Source organism: Mustela lutreola, chromosome 16 (assembly GCF_030435805.1).
Source record: "Mustela lutreola isolate mMusLut2 chromosome 16, mMusLut2.pri, whole genome shotgun sequence".
In the NCBI taxonomy this organism is placed as follows: Eukaryota; Metazoa; Chordata; class Mammalia; order Carnivora; family Mustelidae; genus Mustela; species Mustela lutreola.
In genome coordinates, this window is record NC_081305.1 from 36185129 (window position 1) to 36209135 (window position 24007).

Sequence of the window (24007 nt, forward strand, 5' to 3'; positions counted from 1 at the left end):
AGGCAGGGAGGAGGGGGATTTTAAGGGGTCTTGGGGAAAGCTCAGGGGTCTTTGGGCAAGTTTCCCTTATTTGGATATCCCGCCGCTCATCGGGATCCCATTGGTCCACAGGAGCCAGGGGCGGGGGTCTCAGATTCCTGCTTGGGCCTTTGTTCTCCTGTCAGAGCTCAGGTCTTGTGGTGGGAACTTTCGCCATCTTTGGTAGCCCCCTTCCTGCCAGCCCAACAGAAACTAGATCTAGTAGTGGCTGGGTTCCCCCTTGCCTCCGCATAATTGCTGTCACGGCCCTCCTTGTCAAAGATGCAGGTATATTTACAGAAATGGACTAAATTAGACTATAAAGGGGATTGGGCTAAGACTAGAACAGGAAAATTAATTCTTCCTCGAAGACTAGGAAGAAAATTAGTAAGCCAAATACATCAGGGCACTCATTTGGGGACACTCAAGCTTAAAGAGCTTATGGGCAAGCAGTTCCAGGTTTCTAAATTAGGGCATATGGCTCAAGATATGGTTGATAGATGTACTCAATGTCAGGTGGTAAATGTGAGAAGAACTAAAATGGGAAGAGGTAAAAGAGATACAGGTTGGGTTACCTCTTGTGATCGGGTCAGACAATGACCTTGCGTTTGTGAGTTCAGTCTCACTGGTATTGGCCAAGTCTGTAGGCACTAGTTGGAAACTACATTGTGCCTACCGGCCCTGGAGCTCAGGGCAAGTAAAAAGAATAAATCGGACTCTTGAAGAGACCTTGACCAAGTTAATTCTGGAGACTGGCGGTCCCTTCGCCCTCCTCCAGGTGCGATGTACACCTTACTTGAATAAGGTGACCCCATTTAAAATAATGTTTGGGAGATCCCCCCCGCCCTTGATTACAAGAGGTTGCTATAGCAGAAATGACTGATCAGTCTGTACTCCAGTCACTGCAGGCATTACAGTCTGTCTTAAGCCCATGCAAGGATCTGGACTGCCCACACTTGGATGGAGACGGAGATGGAGCCATATCTTTACCAACCAGGGGACTTGGTTTGGATACACTGCCACCAAGTGGGAAACCTGGAGCCTCACTGGAAGGGACCGGTTTCTGCCATCCTGATCACCTCCATGGCAATAAAAGTAGAAGGCATCAGGGCCTGGATTCATGCGGGTCACGTCAAATGAGCCGAGGATGAAACGCTCCCCAGAGGTGGATGCCATTGCCGATGGACCCTGCCGATCCTGGGCTGAAACTAAGACTCAAAAAAACAAAAAACAAAAAACAACAAAAGACAATGAGTTCATTAAACTCATTGTTGTCCCTGTTGTTAAGGTATAGGAGGGAGGTATAAGCAAGTGCAAAATAACAAAGCAGAGGGGGCTTAACATACTGTTTCTGGATAAATCATACTGGAGTCATTAAAACAGCCAGCAGCCATTAAAAGGAGGTATAAAACTGGCAGAAGAGTCAAATATTTGACTAATCTCCAAAGAAAAGGGGGGAATGTAAGGACCTATTTTATATTTTTATTTTAACCATTGGCTTCCATTGAGGTTAAACAATAACTTTGTTGTTTAGCCCTTAAACTGTCCCTGCTCCTCTTCCCCCACAGGACTTCAAAACAAGTCCTGGAAACCAGCTCCAGGTAACAAAGCCCAAATACAAGGGTGGGTCAGGCCAGGTGGAGACATCCAATCAGTGGGGGCACATACTTTCTCCTAGCTCCCAAGGTGATGGACTAGTTTCCATGGCTACTGTGGGGTGAATTGTAATTCAATTAGCCACCTGTGTGTAGCCAGACCCAACCACATGGACTTTGCTCTATAAAAGTTAGTCTGGAAAGCAGGGAGATGTCGTCCTCTGTAAGGGGAATCACCAGCCAGTCTGTTTGACAGTGGGTCTGATTCTTGATCCTTGGCACCAAATAAAGCTTTGCTTGACCTTTGCTTTTATCAGTCTCACTCCTTTAATCATGGACCCATTATTGGGATACCCATTTTTGGGGGGACCTAACACCTTTGTTTCCCACATCAAACTATATTTTCCCTGCTCTCAAAAAATCAACACCAAGTAAAACTCTACACTAAACAAATTTATTTCTTTTTGGAGCCTTAATTGGTTTTGTTTGAAGTCTGAAGATCCTGACTGAGAAAAGCTTTCTGGGTCTGTTATAAAGGTCTATGTTGATTTACTGAGTACTGTGGTGTGTATGGGGTGTGTGACCATGTGTGTTAGAAAGAGGGAAAGAGAGGATGCGTACCTCTGTGTCTTGGAAAACAGAATTATGAATGTGTGCATGTGTGTGAATTTGTGCTGGGTATGTATGATTGTGCCTATTTGAAAGTGTGTGACTCTGTATGTTGGAAAATGTGAGTGGCAACCCATGTATAAATGTAGTGCTTTGTGAATGTGTCTAAGAGTGAGCCTATGGATGCGTGTCCACATTGGTGGAAAGCATGAATGTCAGAGTTTATGTTTGTTTTTTGAGTGTCAGTTTATAAACTGGTGCGGGAACCTTGGCTTCTACTTCTAGGTTACCTCTGGAGCAGTCCAGACTGTAGGACAGATGGTGAAAACAAGTGATGGAGTGATGAGCCACAAAGAACTGACTTCTGACCTTCCAGATGTTTGGGAATGTAATTTAAAATTGCCTTCACCTCAGAGGATCCAATATTTCAGTGCTTTTGTAGCAACATTAAGGCATGGAACTCTGCAAATTGGTAGGAGAATTAGGGAATCTTAGAAGGATGGACCCTTAGGGTCTTCTTGTCCAGTTTTCCCCTCACACCCACTGCAGGAATGTCCAGCTGAGGCTTTGCCACCCCAGGACTGCCAGTCCTTTTGGTGCTTAAGTGGTCTCCTTGATTGTTCATTAGCAAATTGGGAGCATGGTGAGGGGCCCTGTGGCATTGGGGTGTCCAATTCTGGTTCAAAGCCAAAGCAGCTTTAGTTCCTGTCCCCTTCAGGCTTTGCCAGGATTTAAGAGTGCTCTAAAGAAAGAAAGAAAGAAAGAAAGAAAGAAAGAAAGAAAGAAAAAGACTATTCTGCCTAGGGGGAACCTGCATGGCTCAGTCAGTTAAGCATTGGACTCTTGATTTCAGCTCAGGTCATGATCTCAGGGTTGTGAGATCAAGCCCCATTTAGGGCTCCCCACTCATTAGGGAGTCTACTTGAGATTCTCTCTTTCCTCCCTCTGCTCCTGCCCCCACCTGCTCTCTCTCTCTATGAAATAAATAAATAAATAAATAAATAAACAAATAAATAAAAAGTGCTCTGGCTCCTTTGACAACAGGAGGCATGATCAGTTTTGAGCTGTTTACCTGTTGCAAGGACCATCCAGCTGGAGTGGAGTTGGGGCTGTTGCCAGGTTCACCACAGTGTCTTCCCTGAGAGGCTCCTTTATGGGAGGTGAGAGAGTCAGATTGACCTTACCTTATTCACATGCACCACTGTTCACTTCCCCTGTGGCCCATCATTCTGGAGTGATGGTGTGTGCAGTGTCAGGGTGAGCAGGGCCCTGGAGATGGACTTCAGAGTTGGTTAGAGGTGTAAAAAAATTCTCCAGTCACAGTTTGCTAGGGCCTTGTAATAAACTACCACAAACCGGAGGAATTCAAACGTCAGAAATTTATTGTCTCACAGTCTGTAGGGGAGAGTCTGAAATAAGGTGTTAGCAGGGCCACGCTCCCTCTGAATTCTTCAGAAGAATCCTTCCCACTTCTTAGCTTCTCGTGCTTGGCTGCAATCTTTGTGTCCCTTGATTCACAGCTGCATAACTAATCCCTGCCTCTGTCATCACATAGTGCTCTCCCTGTGCCTCAGACTTCACATGGCTGTCTTCTCATAAGGACCAATCACATTTGACTGGGGGCCCACCGTATTTCAGTATGGTCTCATTCTAACTAATTACATCTACAATGGCCTTATTTCCTAATAAGAGTTAAGATTTAGATACTAAGAGTTAAGATACTAAGAGAAACTAAGAGTTAAGATTTCAACATACTTTTTTATGGGGCAGGGATGAAATTCAACCCACGACAGTAATCATCTCACTAATTATCATATTAGTTGTCTTGGATCCATGTTTTCAGATAAATTCTCAAACATCTTTTGAAGCATTGGACCCATCCTTGGCAGTGCTTTCTGCTCTCTCTGCTGCCATTCTCAGTCACCAGCAGCAGGGCTGAACTTCTCTAGCTTCTGCACATGAAAGAAAATTAAGTATTGGGGAACAGTGAAGGACTGAGTTCCTGTGTCTCAGTGGCAGCACACCAAATCTGCCCCACCTGACTGTGCTCCCAAGAAGGACCCTGAGAGCCCACACAAAGAGGAGAAGCAACAGCTACAGCACAAACAACTGAAAGGAGGTCACCTGAGATTAAGAGAAAGAAAAAAAGAAAGAAAAAGAAAGAAAGAAAGAAAGAAAGAAAGAAAGAAAGAAAGAAAGAAAGAAAAAAAAAAAAAAAGCTTTCCTGCTCCATTATGCCAAGGCCATCTCAGATTTCAAACTCCCCCTTTCCTTTCAGGAAGTCAACTGTCTAATTTAAAAGGTGCTGTTAATCCATTCTTTTACATTTTATTTCCTGTCTTTGCCTACCAGATTAATGGTTCCTTCTGACCCTAGAATCTGCAGTGTGCTACTTTAATTTTTTTTTTTCTACTTTAAATTCTTAGTGAGGAAGTATTTGTGTTTCTTTCTCTTTTTTTGAGAAAGCGTGTATTTGTGAGTAAAACATGAAATTTCAGTTTCCAAGTATTGGAGCCATGGAAGGGGTGTGTGTGTATACATGTGCATGCATATGTGTGTGTGATGCATGTATCTGTATATGTGCATGTATATATATATGTATGTATATATGCATGTATATATGTGCAGACATGTGTGTTCTATGTATATGTGTAGATGTATATGAGGTGTGTATGAATATTATTCTCAGCATTCCTAGTCCCCTCTCCAGATCTGAAAGCCTAATAGATAATTTACCAAAGTCGGTCAAGAACCTGGGCCACCCCTACTTGGTCTTTGTCTTCTGGATGTTAAGTTTTGGAATTTCATTCAGTCTTCAGTTTCCCATGGTGAGATGGAGGGATTCTTGGCAGCTAGAAGACATAGATTCTAATCTTAGCACCACCATTTTGCTGTTAGTTTCAGAAGAAAGAGGGAAGAACATCTCTTACCCTGGTTCTTACTGCACAATACCTGGATTGTCAGGTCATGTGCTTTTTCCCAAGTCAGTCCCAAGGGCTATGGGGGATTCAGTATGCAAAACGTCAGGCTCCTTTCTGGAACTTGGGGTGGAGCCTTTCTGAACTGCATGTTTGGAGTGTGGTGGAGAGGCAGCAACTGCTGGAAATTTCTTTCTCCAGGAGGAAAGCAAATGTGTCTCAGGATATGGCAGGGTTCCTCTTTGCCCTGAGAGACAGAGCCCACATGAACCAAGGATGCAGCTTCTACCATCCTACCCATCCTGTCACCTCCAGCTTGTTTTCCTTTGAATTAGTTCAGGAACCTCATGCTCTGTATGATATAGGAAAATGTTAGGGTTCAAAGCCAGAAGCCAAGAAAGAATTCTTGAGACATCTTTTGTACAAAAATGTGGTTTTATTTAAGCATAGGAACAGGACATGTGGGCAGAAAGAACTGCACCAGGGTCATGAGGAGTGGCTCATTATTGATGAAATTCTAGAACCTAGGTGAGGTTCAGTGGGCTGAGGTCCGGAGACGATGACCAAGACAGAATTCTTGAGACATCTTTGGTGCAAAATGGTGGTTTATTAAAGCAAGGGGACAGGACCTGTGGGCAGGAAGAGCTGCTGCCCCGGGTTGTGAGGGATGGCAAGTTATATACCTTGCAGTTGGGGGAAGGTGAGGGGAAGGGAGGTTTCAATGGAGTTTTCATATGTTAAAGAGGGCCTACAAGGTGCTGGGAGGAGGCCTTGCCCTTGTGGCTTGATCAATGTCTTTAGGTCAGCCATTAACATCAAGATAGTTGGGAGATTCTTGGTGGGGTGCTATGATCCTGCTATCATTTACATTCCCTTCTACCTCAACCTCCTCCAGTTTTGTTTATGATGGGGAGGGAGACATTAGGGCTTGAGGAACTGAGAGTTATTTTCCTCTGGAAACTTGTGCTATTGATAAGGTAACCTCCCTGAGTAGATCTCTAGGACATCTGTAGAGCAAGGGAGATTCCTGTTCTGCAGGATTGTGATCCCTGCAAGTTAACTATTTGTTTATCGTTCATGGAAGTCAGGAGTGCCTGAGGAATGCTACACATATTACAGAGGGGAGCGGGTGGAGAGGGGGGTGCAAGGTGCCAGCTTTTGCTCTGTCCTCAGCCAGCCTCCTGCTCCCTCATCAATTATATAGTTTCAAGTTGGAAGGGGGTTAAGGATAACATGTCTCTTAGGAATTTTGGAAGTGAGCTTTCTAGGACCTTGAGGGTTCTTGATATTATTGGGAAAAGGTCATTTATTATTGTCTAATAAAACCTTCATCATGAGACCCTTCATATGCATATTGGTGGGTCATATGCTTGAGGGATGATTATCAACATGCATGTTGGGAGGTAGAGATAAAGGAAGTTTCCAAAGGAATTTTTATATTTTAATATTTTAAGGTAGACTGAACAGGATCCTGGGGGCAGGATCTTTTTCTTTTCTTTATTTTCTTCTTCCTTTTGTCCTTTGCAAAGTATTAACATTGAGACAACTGAGTTTATAGAGGAATGACACTCTGCCTGTTTTGAGGACTGGTCAGAGTGCTATACATAGTAAGGAAATTTAATTTTTCTTTTTGCCTTTGTTTCTCACATCATCTATTTGAGTGGAGGTGAGGTGACATTATCTGTGTGAAAAGCAGCAGGCCTGCCTGAGATTTGTCATGGGTCTGGTGTACCTGTGGGGCTGGCCACAGAGGTGATGATCACCTCTAGCTTGAGAGCACAGGTATGAGGAAAATATGTAAAGGGATTAGCAGACTTCTGTTCTTTGCTCAGTTAAACTTAAGAAGAGAGACTAAAGAGGCCAGAAACTGGACCAGTTGGTCCATCAAACTCAGGCCAAAGCCCTGGAAAGTTCCAAGGTTTTCTGTGATACACTATGAAGTCTCTGTCTTCTACAGTCTCACAACACTTTCTTTGCTTAGTTTCCCCTCTGTAACTCCTCGACATATTTTCTTTCTTCCATGAAGTCCAAAGCCTTCCTGTATTATAGGGCACAGCCTCTCCTTATCTGTTTCTGCTGATCCACGGGATAACTAGAAAATTCCCCTCCTTCTTATCTTTCTTCCTGGGTGGTGCCCGCGTGTGTAGATGTGCGTGTGTGTGTGTGTGTGTGTCTGTATGTTTGTTTCAGCAGGCCTTCCTGATAGTCAAGGGTGATTTCACTTAGTAATCCATGGTGGAAGGTTGTGGGGAGAGTGTTGATCCCCATTCCTGTTTTAGCAGCAGCCCCCACAAGGTGACTAGAGAGCCCTTAATGTCTTCCTCAGTCCTCTTGCCTGACTAATACATCCTAGACCAAACACTGACTCTTCTCTCTCAGTATGGACGAACTTACAGAAAGTCAGGCTGATCTCAAAAGAAACAGATGGTTGGAGGAACGGAAGGTATAACTTGACCTAACATATTTCCCTGTATTACTCAGGAGAGGGATCTTTCAGAGTATTGCCATGGAGAGGAAGGGACGGATCTGATAAAGTTCATTCTTTGTTTTTACCCTAAACTCCCTCTTTGAGTTCCCTATTTGAGTTCCTACTTCCATTTGGATAATATAAGATGGGGCCTGTTTAGAGTTTTCTCAAGTACCAGGTCCCGTGAACTTTGGGACACTCAGCCTGCTGCGCAAATGTCCCCTCCTCCTACCGTGGGGCTCTCCATAACACGTTGGGAGGCCCCTGGCCCCTGTCTGTGACAGCAAAGATCAAATCACTATAGAAAATATTGCTTTTAGAGGAAAGCCAATTGAAAGGATTGTCAGAAGTGGAAAGCTTCTAGTCCAGGGATTATAAATGATGGCTGCCAGCTGAATTTCATCTGCAGAAATGCTGCGTTTGACAGTGCAAATTGAAAGGAGAATTCAGGTGTAAGTTCAGAATTTAGGTGGGATCACACATTCCCTTTAGTCAGCCAAGAAGGTCAACTTTGCCATTACATCACTTGCCTGGTCCTCAGGGAATTTAGTTTTGCAAACCTTTATGACTACCCCTTCCTTTACTTATGGATGAGGAAATGAGGGTCCAAAGAGCACCATGTTACACAGTCTGCTGATGAGAGAGTCAGAAATGGAACCCAGATCTTGGGCTCCCCTACTGAACCTCTTTCCTTTGTTACAGGTTATAGAATTATGCTCATAATGTTTCCATTTTGCAGCCCCTCCACTGGAACCTGTACTTCAGTAGAGAAGGCTTAGAGATACCAGACACAAAGGAAATACAAGTGGAGAGTTTCAGTCATCAAGGTTCAGAAAGAGGAACCTTTCTTGGTTTGCATCAAGAAATTAAATCCCTCCCTATGAGCTGCTTGTCCAAGACTAGCCTGACTGTAGTCATAGGCTCTGCCCTCACATTTTCCATGATTTAATGTGAGGCCACCTTGGCTTACAGAATGAATTAGGGAACTATGAATATCTTGCGTTAATGAAACATGGATTTTGCTTAGCCCTGGAGAGAGCTGTGGAGGTAGTGGCCAAGAAAGGCCACTCAAATCACTGGTCTGGAAACCCGCAAGGCCACAGAATCCCACATTTGCTCCTCTGAGCTGTTCTCAGATATCCAAGTGGGGAACTCTTGGCAGCTGTTTCATCTGGAGTTGGTGCTGCCCTAGCCTGGGCTGATGCAGTTTGCAGTGGAACAAGGAGAGAGGATATGATGCCCTCAAATGCAGAAAGGAGGTTTTAGGGTCTTTAGAAAAGCAGCTCATGTAGTCAGGGGACCTGAGAAAAATCATCCTGTCTTCACAATTTTGTCCAGCCTCTCCTTTCTCTGCGGTTGGAAGGAGAAAGGGTGGATCAAATTGCCACTGCCTTATATTTTTTTTCAGCTCTGTCTCTTGGCATAATCTCTGCATTGGTATCTAAATCAGTTACAGAAAGCCACTGCCTCATGGAGTTTCTTGTTCACAGCCCAGTCTTATGTGTCTACATAGTAGATGCCTATGTAATAATACCTATTTTCAAAGAATAAGCATTTTCTCAAATATTTTATTCTAACTGAGTTTTAGACTAAGTCTCAGATATTCTTGCTGTGTGCATGTTTAATAAAGCACTTTCCTCCAGATGATTCTAAAGACCATTTACAAATGGGGAAATTGCTGGAAGAAGCAATGTTCTTAAGAGGCCACTGAATCAGTGAACTTGCAGAGGACTTAAAGGAGGTTGACCAAAAGCTCTGTTTGGCAATGCAGTCAGGAACGTTAATGGAGTTTGTCCCCAAGTCTCAACAATGCTGACCTAGGACAATAGAGGTGGCGTTTGTGTTCCAGGAGGTGGCTGCCCACTTCAAGAAAGGCCACTCAAAACACAGAGAGTGAGCTGCCACATGTCTCTTGGGCTAGTTCACCCCTGTTTTCATGATGAAATAGAGAAAGTGATCCATTTCAGTGAACTTTGAGAGCATGGAAAGATATTTGCCATGTTTTCCCAATTCCCCTTTCTGATTCTTTGTGGCTGTTCTACAACTTTCGTACCAGGCTCTAAAAGCAGTCTTTGAACAGGTGAAATTTCTGAATCTTTCTGGCCCTCTGAGTGTGATGCTTCTATTGGGCAATCTGCCTGCATTCTCAGGGCACCTGCTATGTGTCAGTTGCTGGGCTTCAGGGACAGGGAACACACAGCTTGTTTTTATGGTTATTTTTCTTCTTTTTCTTTAACTTTAAGCTATTAAAAAAGGTAGTTTTGCAAAACCAATAGTAGAAATAACGACAATAGGAATAAAAAGCAAACATTTTCCCTATTCTTATTTTAAAGTTTTAATTTAATTTAATTTTTAAACGATTTTATTTATTCATTTGACAGACAGAGATCACAAGCAGGCAGAGAGACAGGCAGAGAGAGAGGAAGGGAAGCAGGCTCCCTGCTGAGCAGAGACCCCCCCCCAATGCGGGACTTGATCCCAGGACCCTGGGATCACGACCTGAGCCGAAGGCAGAGGCTTTAACCCACTGAGCCACCCAGGTGCCCCACCATATGTATTTTGATAGGAATTGCATTAAATGTATAGATTGCTTTGGGTAGTATAGACATGTTTATTTTTTCTTCTAATCCATGAGAATGGAATGTCTTTCCATTTCTTTATGTTGTCTGAAACTTCTTTCATTTGTGTTTTAGTTTTCAGAGTACAAGACTTTCACCTATTTGGTTAGGTTTATTTCTAGTTATCTTGTTATTTTGGGTGCAATTTAAATGGGATTGTTTTCTTAACTTCTCTTTCTGCTCTTTCATTATTGGTGAAGCAGCAGGATATATAAATATATATACACATATATATATACACACACACACATATGTGTATATATATATATATATTCATATTATCTGCAACACATATATATATTTGTATTATCTGCAAATATATGTATCACATATATATTCATATTATCTGCAAATAGTGTAAATTTGATTTCCTTTTTATTGTTATTGGTTTGGATTCCTTTTATTTCTTTTTGTTTGATTGCTGTCACCAGGACTTCCAGTACTATGTTGAATAAAAGTGGTGAGAGTGGACATCCTGTCTTGTTCCTGATTTTAGGGGAAAGACTGTCTGGTTTCCCTCATCAAGGATGATGTTAGCTGTGGGGTTTTTGTTGTTGTTGTTGTTTTTTGGTATATGGCATTTATGATGTTGAGGTGTGTTCCCTCTAACTCTATTTTGTTGAAGTTTTTATCAAGAATGGATGTTGTACTTTGTCAAATATTTTTTCTGTGTCTACTGAAATGATCATATGATTCTTATCCTTTCTATTATGAATGTGATATATCACATTGATTGATTTATGAATATTGAACCACACTTGCAACCCAGAAATAAATCCCACTTGATTGTGGTGAATGACTTTTTAAAAGTATGTTGATTTCAGTTTGCTAGTGCTTTATTTTTACATCTCTTCATCAGAGGTATTGGCCTGTAGTTCTCTTTTATAGTGGTGTGTTTATCTGGATGTCGCATCAGGGTAATGCTAGTCTCATGGAATGAATTTTGAAATTTTTCTTCCTTTTCTATTTTTTGAAATAGTTAGAGAAGAATAGGTATAAACTCTTTATTAAATGGTTTGCCTGTGAAGTCATCTACCCCTTAAGTTTTATTTGTTCAAGTTTTTTGATTACTGACTCAATTTCTTTGCTAGTTATCAGTCTGTTCAAGTTTTCTATTTCTTCCTGTTTCAGTTTTGATACTTTATATGTTTCTTGGAATTTATCCACTTCTAGGCTGTCCAATTTGTTAGCATATGTTTTTCATAATATTCTTTTAGGATTGTTTTTCTCTGGTGTTGATTGTTATTTCTCTTCTTTCATTTGTGATTTTATTTACTTGTGTCCTTTCTGTTCTCTTTTTCATAAGTCTGGCTACAAGTTTATCTATTTATTGATTTTTTTCAAAGAACCAGCCCCTGGTTTCATTGATCTGTTCTATTTTATTTTCAGTTTCTATATCCTTTATTTCTGCTATTCTTTTTATTATTTCCTTCTTTCTGCTGTCTTTGGGCTTTATTTGTTTTTCTTTTTCTAGGTCCTTTAGGTGTAAGGTTAGATCGTTTGAGATTTTTCTTTCTTCTTGAGGTAGGCCTGTATTGTTATATAGTTCCCTCTAATGAGTGGTTTTGCTGCATCCCAAAGGTTTTTGGACTTTTGTGTTTTCATTTGCATTTGTTTCCATGTACTAAAAAGGCCCAACAAAATATTGAATATTAGATATTTTTCTTTTATTTCCTGGTTGAGCCACTTATTGTTTATTAGCATGTTACTAACCTTCATGTATTTGTGGTCTTTCCAGATTTTTTCTTGTGGTTGTCTTCCAGTTTTGTAATGTTGTGGTCAGAAAATATGCATTATATGATTTTGATTTTGAATTTCTTGAGGTTTGTTTTTTGGGTCATTATGTGCTCTATTCTGGAGAATGTTCTGTGTGCACTTGAAAAGAATATGTATTCTCCTGTTTTAGGATGGAATATTCTGAATATAGCTGTTAAATCCACCTATTCCAGTATGTCATTTAAAGCTATTGTTTCCTTGTTAATTTTCTCTTTAGATGATATGTTCATTGGTATAAGTGGGGTGTTAAAGTCCCCTACTATTATTGTATTTTTAATAATTATTTGTTTTATGTTTGTTATTAACTGTTTAATGTATTGGTGTTCCTGTATTGAGTATATAAATATTTATAATTGTTGTATCTTCTCTTTAGATTCTCCCTTTTATTATTATATAGTGTCCTTTGTCTCTTGTTATAGTCTCCCCCACTACCACGCCCCGTGGGGTGGAGGGGCAGGGGGAGAGTGTTTTTTTTAAGGATTTTATTTGTTTATTTGAGAGAGAGAGAGAGAGAGAGAGAAAGGATGAGCATGAGTAAGGGGAAGAGCAAGAGGGATAAGTGGACTCTCTATTGGGCAGGGAGTCTGGTGGGGGCTCCATCCTAGGACCCTGAGATCATGACCCAAGTTGAAGGCAGGCACTTAATTGACTGAGCCACTCAGGCACCCTGAGAGAGAGAATCTTACACAGGCTCCATGCCCAGACTGACATGGAGCTTGATCTCACAAACCTGTGATCATGACCTGAGCTGAAATCAAGTCAGATGCTTAACCATCCTGGTGCTTAACCTGGTGCTACCCAGGCACCCCCCAAAAGATTATGTTTTAAAGTCTATTTTCTCTGATATAAGCATTGCTACTTTGGCTTTCTTTTGACACCTATTTGAATGATAGATATTTCTTCATCCTTTCACTTTCAGGCTATAGGTGACTTTAGATCTAAAATGGGTCTTTTGCAGGCAGTATATGGATGGTCTTATTTCTCTATCCATTCTATAACCCTATGTCTTTTGATTGGAACATTTAGTGCATTTACATTCAAAGTAATTATTAATAGATTAATTACCATTAATAGATTAATAGTAATTATTAAAAGATTAAATATAAATAACATTTAATGCCATTTTATTACTTGTTTTGTGGTTGTTTCTGAAGAATTTCTCTAATCTTTTCCTGTCTTCCTGTCTTTCATGTTTCATGTTTTGCTGATTTTCTTTAGTAATATATTTTGATTTATTTTTCTTTATTCTTTGCATATTTATTAGTGGTTTTGATATATAGTTACTATTAGGTTTGCATATAACCTCTTCTGCATATAGCAGTCTATATTAAGTTGATGGTCATTTAAGTTTGAACCCATTCTTTTCTCCTCTTCTCCCCACATTTTGGGTATATGTTATTATATTTTGTGTGTATATATATATATATAGTGTATATATTTTATATATATATATTTTATATATATATCATATATATAAAATATATATATATACACAGACACACACACTTTTTTTTTTTTTTTGGTGAGTTCATTGACTAATTTTTTTTACAGAAAAATTCATTTTTACTGCATTTGTGTTTCCTACTTCTACAATGTCACTTTTGGTCTCACCTTCCATTCAAAGTGTCCCTTTTAATATGTGTTGCAGAGCTTAAGCCAGCTGACCATGAACTCCTTTAGTTTTTGTTTGGAAAACTCTTTATTTCTCCTTTTATTCTGAATGATAGCCTTTCTGTATAGAGTATTATTGGCTTCGGGTTTTTCCATTTGGCACACTGAATATATCAAGCCCTTCTGGCTTGCCAAGTTTCTATTGAAAAATCTCCTGCTAGCCTTATGGATTTTCCCTTATAGGTTAATAACCTCTTTTGTCTTGGTACATTAAATTTTTTTCTTTATCACAATATTTTGCAAATTTAATTATAATATGTGTTGGGTCAGTCTGCTTTTGTTTATTCTATTGAGGGTTCTCTGTGCCTCTTATGTCTGCATATGTTTCCTTCCCCAGATTAGGTAAGTTTTCAGCTATTATTTCTTCAAATAAATTTTCTGCCCCACCTTTGTCTCTCTTCTTCTTGGACTCCTATACTATGAATGTTACTACATTTGGTGGAATCAGAGTCCCCTAGGTCTTTTCTCATTTTGCATAATTCTTTTTTTTAAAAAAAGATTTTATTTATTCATTTGACAGACAGAGATCACAAGTAGGTAGAGAGGCAGGCAGAGAGAGAGGAAGGAAAGCAGGGTCCCTGCTGAACAGAGAGCCCAATGCAGGGCTCAATCCCAGGACCCTGAGATCATGACTTGAGCCAAAGGCAGAGGCTTTAACCCATTGAGCCACTCAGGAGCCCCTCATTTTGCATAATTCTTTTCTCTCTCTTTTGTTCAGTCAAATTGTTCTCCATTCCTGTCTTGAGGGCCACTAATTCATTCCTCTGCTTCTTCCATCCTGCTGTGCATTACATCAAGCATGTTCTTGTTTCACTTATTGTGCCCTTTACCTCTGTTATATTATTCCTTATCTCTGTGTTAAGGGTCTCAGTCATTTTTTCTCTTCTTTCCTCATAACCAGTGAGTATATTTTTAATCATTGCTTTAAATTCTCTATCAGGCATGTTACTTATATTTGTTTCACTTAGACCTCTGGCTATGGCCTTGTTCTGTTCTTTCACTTTGGATAAATTTCTGCCTCTTCATTTGTATCCCTCTCTGGGTGTGTTTCTCTGTGTTAAGAAAGTCAGCTGTGATGTTGGTGAGGATGTAGAGGAAGGTGAACCCTCCTGCACTGTTGGTGGGATTGAAAACTGGTGCAGCCACTCTGGAAAACAGTATGGAGGTTCCTCAAAAAGTTAAAAATAGAAGTACCATAGGATCAAGCAATTGCTCTACTAGGTATTTACCTAAAGGGTACAAAAGTACTAATTCAAAGTGATACATGCACCCCAAAGTTTATAGTAGCATTTACCTACAATAGCCAAATTGTGGAAACAGCCCCAGTGTGCATTTATTGATGAATGGATAAAGAAGAATATATATATATATATACACACACACATATGTATATATGTATATATATATAAAATTATAAAAATATATTTTATACATATAAAATGGATTATTACTCAGCCATAAAAAAGAATGAAATCTTGCCTATTGCAATGAAGTAGATGGGTCTAGAGACTATTACACTAGGTGAACTAAGTCAGGCAGAGAAATACCATATGATTTCACTCATATGTAGAATTTAAGAAACAAAACAAGTGATCACAGGAAAATAAAAGAGAGAGAGGGGCAAACTAAGAAAGAGATTCTTAATTATAGAAAACAAACTGATCGCTACCAGAGGAGAGGTGGGTGATAGGGATGAAGGAGTGACTTATTGTGATGAGTACTGGGTACTGTATAAGTGTTGAATCATTAAATCATACACCTGAAACAAATATTACACTATATGTTAACTAACTGGAATTTAAATAAAAACTTAAACAAAACAAAAAAGTCAGCTGTACTTTTTGTTCTTAAAGTAGTAACTTTATGAAGAAAAGGTCCTAGAGTGCCTTGTAGTGCAGTGTCTGTATTCACCAGGATCTGGCCCTTCAGGATAGTATCCTATGCATGTTGCTTACATCCTGCCATTTTGTTTGTTTGTTTGTTTTTGTTTTTGTTTTTTTCCAAGTCAATTTTCCCTTCAGTTTAGTCTTCTGCACTAACTGCCTATTGTAGGCTATGCTTATTCTCTGTGGTGTTAGTGGAACCCAGTCAGGCCATCTCTGCTCAGGGCATGACCACTCTGCTCAGGGCATGCCACTCCCAAGTTCCCATGGAAACAAGTTCCCATGGAACTTGGGAGTGGAGTGTCCATGTTACTAAAATTTGTGCTGGGCTACTAGTCCTATGCTGGATGTCTGAAATCCTGTGACACCTGAGAGCTATGCACCTGGGAGGCTGGGGGAATGAGGCTGGGTACAGTGTGCAATAGTGGCTGATGAGATGTGGCTGGGTGTGGAGCAGCAGTTGGGCCCTCTGTGACCACTGATTGTGGCAAGCTGCAGCAACTCTTTACCTGGAGGTGGGAGCAGACTGCAACATGGCTTGGGGCACCCAGCTGAGTGCAAGATGGATGTGTGCAGGGTGAGATGGTAGCTATGCACCAGATACTTGGACATGGTACCCTCAGGACTTTAAAAAATTTGACCTGAGACCTGGGTCAAAGCCAGCAGGAGTGGACAAGTCCCTAGGAGAACTTGGGAGCATAGTGCACTGTTAACAGATTAAGTATCAAGTGTTTGTATAGCCCCTCCTCTCACAGGTGTCCTGTTTACGTTGCGGGTGGGGAAGGAAAATGGCACTGGCCAGTTCCCTTGTTTTCCGAGGAGTTCCCTAATGGGCTCAGAAATCAGTAGGAACAGATCTGTCTCCTGCTTGCTCCTGGCATTGTGTAAACTGCCCTTTTATATCTCTATTTCCTCTCTATCTCTATCATCTCTATCTATCTCTATCTATGTATATGCCACTTGAATAATACATGTTTATTGTTTATTGAACTAATTCCTTAGGTACTTGGGGCTTTTCTTTTTTTGCAATATATACATTCTCTGTTTCTGAATCTTCCAAAATTCACATATGGTTACAGATAAAAGTATTGTTGATTTAAAATTTATGGTTTCTAATAGACCCATTATTTTAATGAATAAAAAATATAAATTATATGTCAAAAGCATAGTCATCAGATTCAGAAAGATGAAGCTCCCTGCTCAGTAGCATTCTCTTTTCTTTTTTTTTAAAAACTGCATGAACATGTATTTGAATGTATTCTTTAAATTAACATATAATGTATTATTTGTTTCAGAGGTACAGGTCTGTAACTCATCAGTCTTTTTTAAAAAATATTTTATTTATTTATTTGACAGAGAGAGAGAGAGAGAGAGATCACAAGTAGGCAGAGAAGCAGGCAGAGAGAGAGGGGGGAAGCAGGCTCCCTGCCGAGCAGAGAGCCCCATGCGGGGCTCGATCCCAGGACCCTGAGATCATGACCCAAGCCGAAGGCAGAGGCTTAATCCACTGAGCCACCCAGGCGCCCCTGTAATTCATCAGTCTTAAATAATACCCAGGGTTCATTACAGAACATACCCTCCCCAGTGTCCATCACCCAGTTACTCCGTCCCTCCACCCTCTTCCCCTCCAACAACCCTCAGTTTGTTTCTTGAGATTCAGAGTCTCTTATGGCTTGTCTCCCTCTCCGGTTTTGTCTCATTTTATTTTATCCTCTCTCCCCTATAATCCTCTGTCTTGTTTCTTAAATTCTACATATCAGTGAGATCATATGATAATTGTATTTCTCTTAGTGTATTATTTCACTTAGTGTAATACCCTCTAGGTCCATCCACGTCATTGCAAATGGCAAGATTTCATTTTTTGATGGCTGCAAAGTGTGTGTGTGTGTGTGTGTGTGAGAGAGAGAGAGAGAGAGAGAGAGAGAAAGAGAGAGAGATACATCTTCTTTATCCCTTTATCTATTGAAGGACATTTGGGCTTTTTCCATAGTTTGGCTATTGTGGACAGTCCTGCTATAAAGATTGAGGTGCAGGTGCCCCTTTGGATCACTACATTTGTATCTTTGGGGTGAACACCCAGTAGTGCAAGTATTGGGTTATAGGGTAGCTCTATTTTCAACTTTTTGAGGAACTTCCATACTGTTTTTCAGAGTGGCTGCACCAGCTTGCGTTCCCATCAACAATGTAGGAGGGTTATGCTACCTTTCCTTGCAGGCTGCTGTCTCTTTAAGGGTGGCAGCCCAGCTCTCACATTCATTTTTGCTTGCCCAGTGCTAAGTCAGCTGACTTTTAAAGGTCTAGGTTCCAAGTCCCACCAGTTATATAAACTTGTAGAACACAGTCCCTCTGCTTTTAAAGCTGAATGTTATGGAGTCTTCTGCCTTCCCCATGTGAGCTCGCTGGTGTGAGGCCCTGTTTCTCTGTCCTCTGTGTGTGTCCAGTTCCCTCCCTCCTGAAGGCACCCTCCCTCTGCCTTTCTGACCTTCTTAATCTCTCAGATGCAGCTTCTTCTCTATAGTTAGTTGTGGAGTTCTTCTGCCAGTCTTTGGATAGCTCTCTGTTTTATTGACTTGGATGTGGATGATATCTAGTTGAAAACATGGAACAGGGTGAGCTCAGGTTCCTCCTACTCCACCATCTTCCCAACCTCTTCTTTCCTATTCTTATTAATTAATCAAATAAATGCTGCCATTTGGCCCTGTGATCCTCTGGTCTTTATCTATATGCCCATGCAATCCATACTGGTTATTCTCATTGCCCAGCCAACAATTAAGCTCCTTTCTGCTGTCTGGGCTTTCCCCCACCTTATGAAACAGGCTCTGCATGCTACCATGGAAACTGAACACATCAACTTCTGCCTTTCCCACCTCCCTTGCAGCTAGAGCACAGCCAAGTATCTTGGGCTCTGCCAATCAGATGCTCCTATATAGGCACGAGGTGGATCCAGGGACACCCTCTCTGTGGAAGCTTTGGCAGTTTTAGCAAGAACAGTTCTCAGCAGCAGCAACAGCAGCAGTGATGATGATGATATCCCATGACTGGTGTCCAGGGTCAGTGGGTGGGACAAGCCATTCTGTGGTATGATTTGGGAAACATTTGATTTGCTTCCAATCTCAGTTCTTCAAGCCCCTGAACTTTTCAGTGAATTTCCCAATATTCTCTTATTTAATTGTTATTCTGTTTAAATTAGACTGTTTTCTGCTGCTTTCAATAATGGCATAGCCAACAATGTAAGACTGATACACCTGTTTGTAATATTTACTCTTCTGTGGTATTGGAATTGATGCATTTTTATTTTCTGCACTTTTATTTAACATTATACCATGTGTATTTTTCAGTTTGGCATAATCTTTTATCTTTTTTTGATGATGAAAATATTAGTGTACATAATAATATTATAGTACATATTAATTATGTATTAAACATGTGATTAAGTACAATAATAATAATAGTAATTTTAATACTCCTCCTCCCTTCAGGTAACCAGTGTTAACAGCCTGGTAGGAGTGCTGATCTATTTGTGGGCGATCGGGCTTTCCTGTATGGCAGGTGCTTTGCAACAAACACAGTGCTGAGTGTTGGGCACAGAGAGAGGGTCACTGATGTTAGAGCTGAAAGAGCTTTAGAGAAACTCTTGGCTTAAGAATTTGAGGCTGAGCAGAATTATTTGAGCAGGTAACTCATTCAGAGAGCCAGTGTTGGAGGTAGGACCAAACCCAAACCTGTCAGCTCCATGCCAGAACAGAGCTTTCTTCATTATGGCTATATGCCTCCTACAGAAAAATGTTGCACTTAGAACTCTTATCAAGGGCACTTAGGAGAATGGGGTTGGGATAGAATAGCAAGAAATATGCAATATGGGTGCTCAGATTATTATCCAAAACTCTAAGAATAAGGTTTAGTCCTTCTTTCTAGAAATATTAACTAGGGACCATCATAACACCTACTACATACTAAGCAATTGATTAATCTGTGTTGAATGAATGAAATAAGGACAATGTTAGGCTGTTCATTTCTTTGTTAATTCTATTTTTTAAAGATTTTATTTATTTATTTGAGAAAGAAAGCAAGCATGCATGGGGGGAGGAGCAGAGAGAGAGGAAGAAGCAGATTCCCCACGGAGCAGGGAGCCTGATTTGGGCTCAACCCCAGAACCCCAAGATCATGACCTGAGCTGAAGGCTTAACTGTTTGAACCACTGAGGTGCCCTATACCTTGTGTTAATCTAAGATGACCAATATCACATATTGCAATATGTAATAGTGAGATGTATTAGTAGTAAGGAAAATAATTAACATAACTTAAAGACATTCATTTGATTTTCCCACTAGTATAGTCTTCAGTCAATAGACTGAGTCCTCTTTGAGGCTCTGATCATGATGCAGAGTACCTGGAATGAAAGGTGCTAGTTTAGGCAATCTATAGTTTTGCAGCTCTCTTTTTAAATATAGACAGTCCATCTGCAGTAATATTGGCCTCCAGAAAATACTCTCTTCTAAAAGGGAGGCAGTTGCCATTTCTATATTTATGGAGCACTGTTTATGTGGTAGGATTTACATTAAGAAATTGGGTAAACAAAATGGATATGGTCTCTGCCCTCATGGAATTTATAGTCTTATGGGGGAGAAAGGAGTTAATCAAGTCAGAACATAACCACAGGTTATAACTGTATGTGTTTTGAGGGCTAAAAAGAGAAAGAAGGGATGCTATGAGGAGGTGGCAAAGATGCCTATTTTGGGGGTTATCAGAGAAGACTTCTCTGAGGATATTGCTTTAAAAAAGTTGTCTCTGAAATTCAAATGAGAATAAATGAAAGTTTTTGATCATTTTAATTGTACAATTGAGAAATCATTTCAAGGATATCTTGAATGGAGTGAACAATACATATTAGTGATTACTGTAATAAACACTTCCACCTCCATTATCTCATGGGTTGGTCATGATGCTATAGACCCATGAATGGACTTGCTGAGTATTGTTATTCCCATTGTGCTGAAGATTCATCTGAGGCTCAAGTGGTTAAATGAAATGGGTCATTTCACCAGTCAAAGACACATCTGAGATTGAAACCTAATTTTCCTTACTGCTACATCAGTGTTCATTTCTCCAAAGCGATTTTGGAATGGAATATGCAGTGGTTAGGTTCTATACATCATCTTCATGAGCATGTAAATTGCTTGGGGGAGCCTCTCCCACAAGCTGAAAAGCAGTCAAGCCCTTATGCTGAGCTCTGGGATGCTTCATGTGCACCATGTTAAATTCAAGGACGGTGTGGGCCATTTGGGAAGCATATGGAGTTGGGCACAATATGCCTCTTTCTTTTCCCTTCTGACTGTTATTTCTTAAAGATTCTCATAAAACTAACGACAGGATATGGCAAGAAATCACATTATACTTTATAATGGGATAATTAGATAAATATGTTAAAAAGTGTTCCCCATAGTACCATTTCATGGTTGCACTGTTGATAATCAGCACTTGTCTTCAAAGTGTCAGAATATCAAAAGCAGAGCTGCTCACTGGGGTGGATTATGTCCCACTAATGAACAAGTTAAGTGAAGTACTGGGAATGCTCTACCTCTCTGATCCCTCAATTCCTTTGAAGGGATACTTTGAGGCTCGTACTTTAGTTCTGGCTGAATCTTTGAGCATTTTAGTAGACATGAAAGCTTTTTAAGAGATCCCTCCAGGGATGCCTAGGTGACTAAGTCAGTTAAGCATCTGACTCTCTCAGCTTCAGCTCAGGTTGTGACCTCATGGGTTGTGAAATCAGCACACTCCCCTGCCCCCGGTGGAGGTCCTAAAGAGGAACCCTGTGTAGAGTCCCACATGGGGCTCTGTGCTCAGTGGGGAGTTTGCTGGAAGATTCTCTCCCTCTGCCCCCCCACTCTCTCAAGTCAATCAATCAATCTGTCTATCTATCTTTAAAATGAATGGGTAAATAAGGAGGGCATGTGATATGATGAGCACTGGATGTTATACACAACTAATGAATCATTGAACAATATATCAAAATATAATGAATTTAAATAAAAAATAAAATGAATGAGTAAAAATACAAAAAAAAAAAAAAAAGCTCCTGCAAGCTCCAGATACAGAGTTTCTGTGCCCAGGTAAAATGTTTATATGCCAGTGTTGAAGGGTTGTGGTTCAGGTAAAAAGATTTTGGAGGTCAAGATGGGTTTCTCTGGCTCTGGACCTTCCATGTTCATCCATTCATGTAATTCAGGCTCTAGACAGACAATGGGCATGCTAAGATTAGAAATTGACAGCCCTATTTCACAGAAAGAGAACAAAATCTGTGACACTGTTTATCTTCAATATGCTTAAGTAGTAAACATAATAGCTATGATATTAGCTTCTGGGTGACTGGACCATACCAAGGGAAAATTGTCAATGAGGGAGCATTTGAAACACATCCTGGGTTCAAGATACATAGTCAGGACCCTGGTCCATTATCAGCTCATCCTTATGACCTGCTAGAATTTCTATTGTGTAAACAATAGTGTATCACTAATTTGTGCAAAAAGGAATTTGTGGGAAGTATGATGGAAGTTGAAAAACTAAGTTTGTGAATGAGTAGGACTGGGGGAGTTAGAGATGCCTAAAAAGTGAATATTATAGTCTTTGCCATGCGGCTAGCAACATCTGGTCCATTGCTACCACTGCAATGGATAACTTGAGTGATTCTGGATTCTAAATATTCCAAATTGTAAGAGGAGTGATCTGATTAGTTGTGCCTTTTCACTCTACTGGAAGATGAGATCCTGGGTTGACTGCCTCTTGGAGACTGTCTGAAATAGTAAGTAGCCAAAGGAAATTGGGATGCTTTTTTTTTTTTTAGATGTTTTAAATTTAAATTCAGTTTAATTAACACACAGTGTATTATTAGTTTCAGAGATAGAATTTAGTGTTTCATTAGTTGCATATACCAGTACTCATTGCATCAAAAGCCCTCCTTAATGTCCATCACCCAGTTACTCCATCCCCCATCCAATCCCCTCCAGCAACGCTCAGTTTGTTCCCTATAGTTAAGAGTCTTATGGTTTTTCTCCCTCTCTGTTTTCATCTTATTTTATTTTTCCTTCTCTTCCCATATGTTCATCTGTTTTGTTTCTTAAATTCCACACAGAGTGACATCATCTGGTGTTAGCCTTTCTCTGACTTATTTCACTGAGCGAAATGCCCTCTAGTTCCATGCACATTGTTGCAAATGGCAAGATTCCATTCTTTTTGATGGCTGAGTAATATTCCATTGTATACATATACCTCATCTCCTTTATCCATTTGTCTGCTGATGAACATCTGAGCTCTTTCCCTACTTAGGCTATTGCAAGCATTGTTTCTATAAACATCAGGGTGCACGTGCCCTTTCAAATCACTTTGATTGTATCCTTAGGATAAATACCTAGTAGTGCAATTGCTGGGTCATAATGTAGCTCCATTTTTAACTTTTTGAGAAGCCTCCATACTGTTTTCCAGAGTGGCTGCACCAGTTTGCATTCCCACCAACTGTGTAAGAGGATTCCCCTTTCTTCACATCTTCACCAAGATCTCTTGTCTCTTGAGTCATTAATTGTAGTCATTCTGACTGGTATGAAGTGGTATCTTATTGTGGCTTTGATTTGTAGAAAATTGGGATGCTTTTAAGAGGGGAAATGAGCCCTAGGGAGCCAAATGAGAAAGGACCAGCATGCTTAATTATAGACAGAATTCTGGGCCTCAGGGACCTCAGCCCTGAGTGGGAGACATGCTATGATTTATTACTGAAATTCAGCCCAGTCCCTACTTAGCCTAACCATTCCTGTGCTATACAAATACACTAGCAACAAGCCACATGTGACTATTTAAATGTAAATTAATTAAAAGTGAGTAAAATTAAACATTTAGTTTCCTCTTTGCATTATAATACTTTTCAAATGCTTTAGAGCCACATATGGTTAGTGCCTACCAAACTGGTCAGGACAGATTATGGAATATTTCTGTAATTTCAGAACATTTCAATAGATTGAATTTCATGGGTTTCATGGGTTGCCCAGGCCATTCTCTGTATCTTCATTTTATATGACATCAACTCCAAAGCCATTTATTCTCTGTTTATGCAAAGAGGTTGGGTATAGGGTGTGAAAAAGGAGAAATGACTAGTGACATATTTTGCCTTGCTTTTGTTTTTGGTAGTGGGTGATATATCCACATGAATAAATGTAGACGTCACAATGTGATTACAATTATATTAAGACAGATTAGTTTATGAACAGGGAACAAAACAAAACACACACAAAGTAATGAATGGATTTATTGGGTTGGTAGGACTATGGAAGTTTTCTTTTCACTTGATTTTCATTATTACTATTAAAATAATTGAGTCTTATGTAACTTTTGCTTAAAGAAAAATTGATTATTTTGTCATAAATGAGGTATTGATGGACATTCATGGATGTCTGAGATCCAT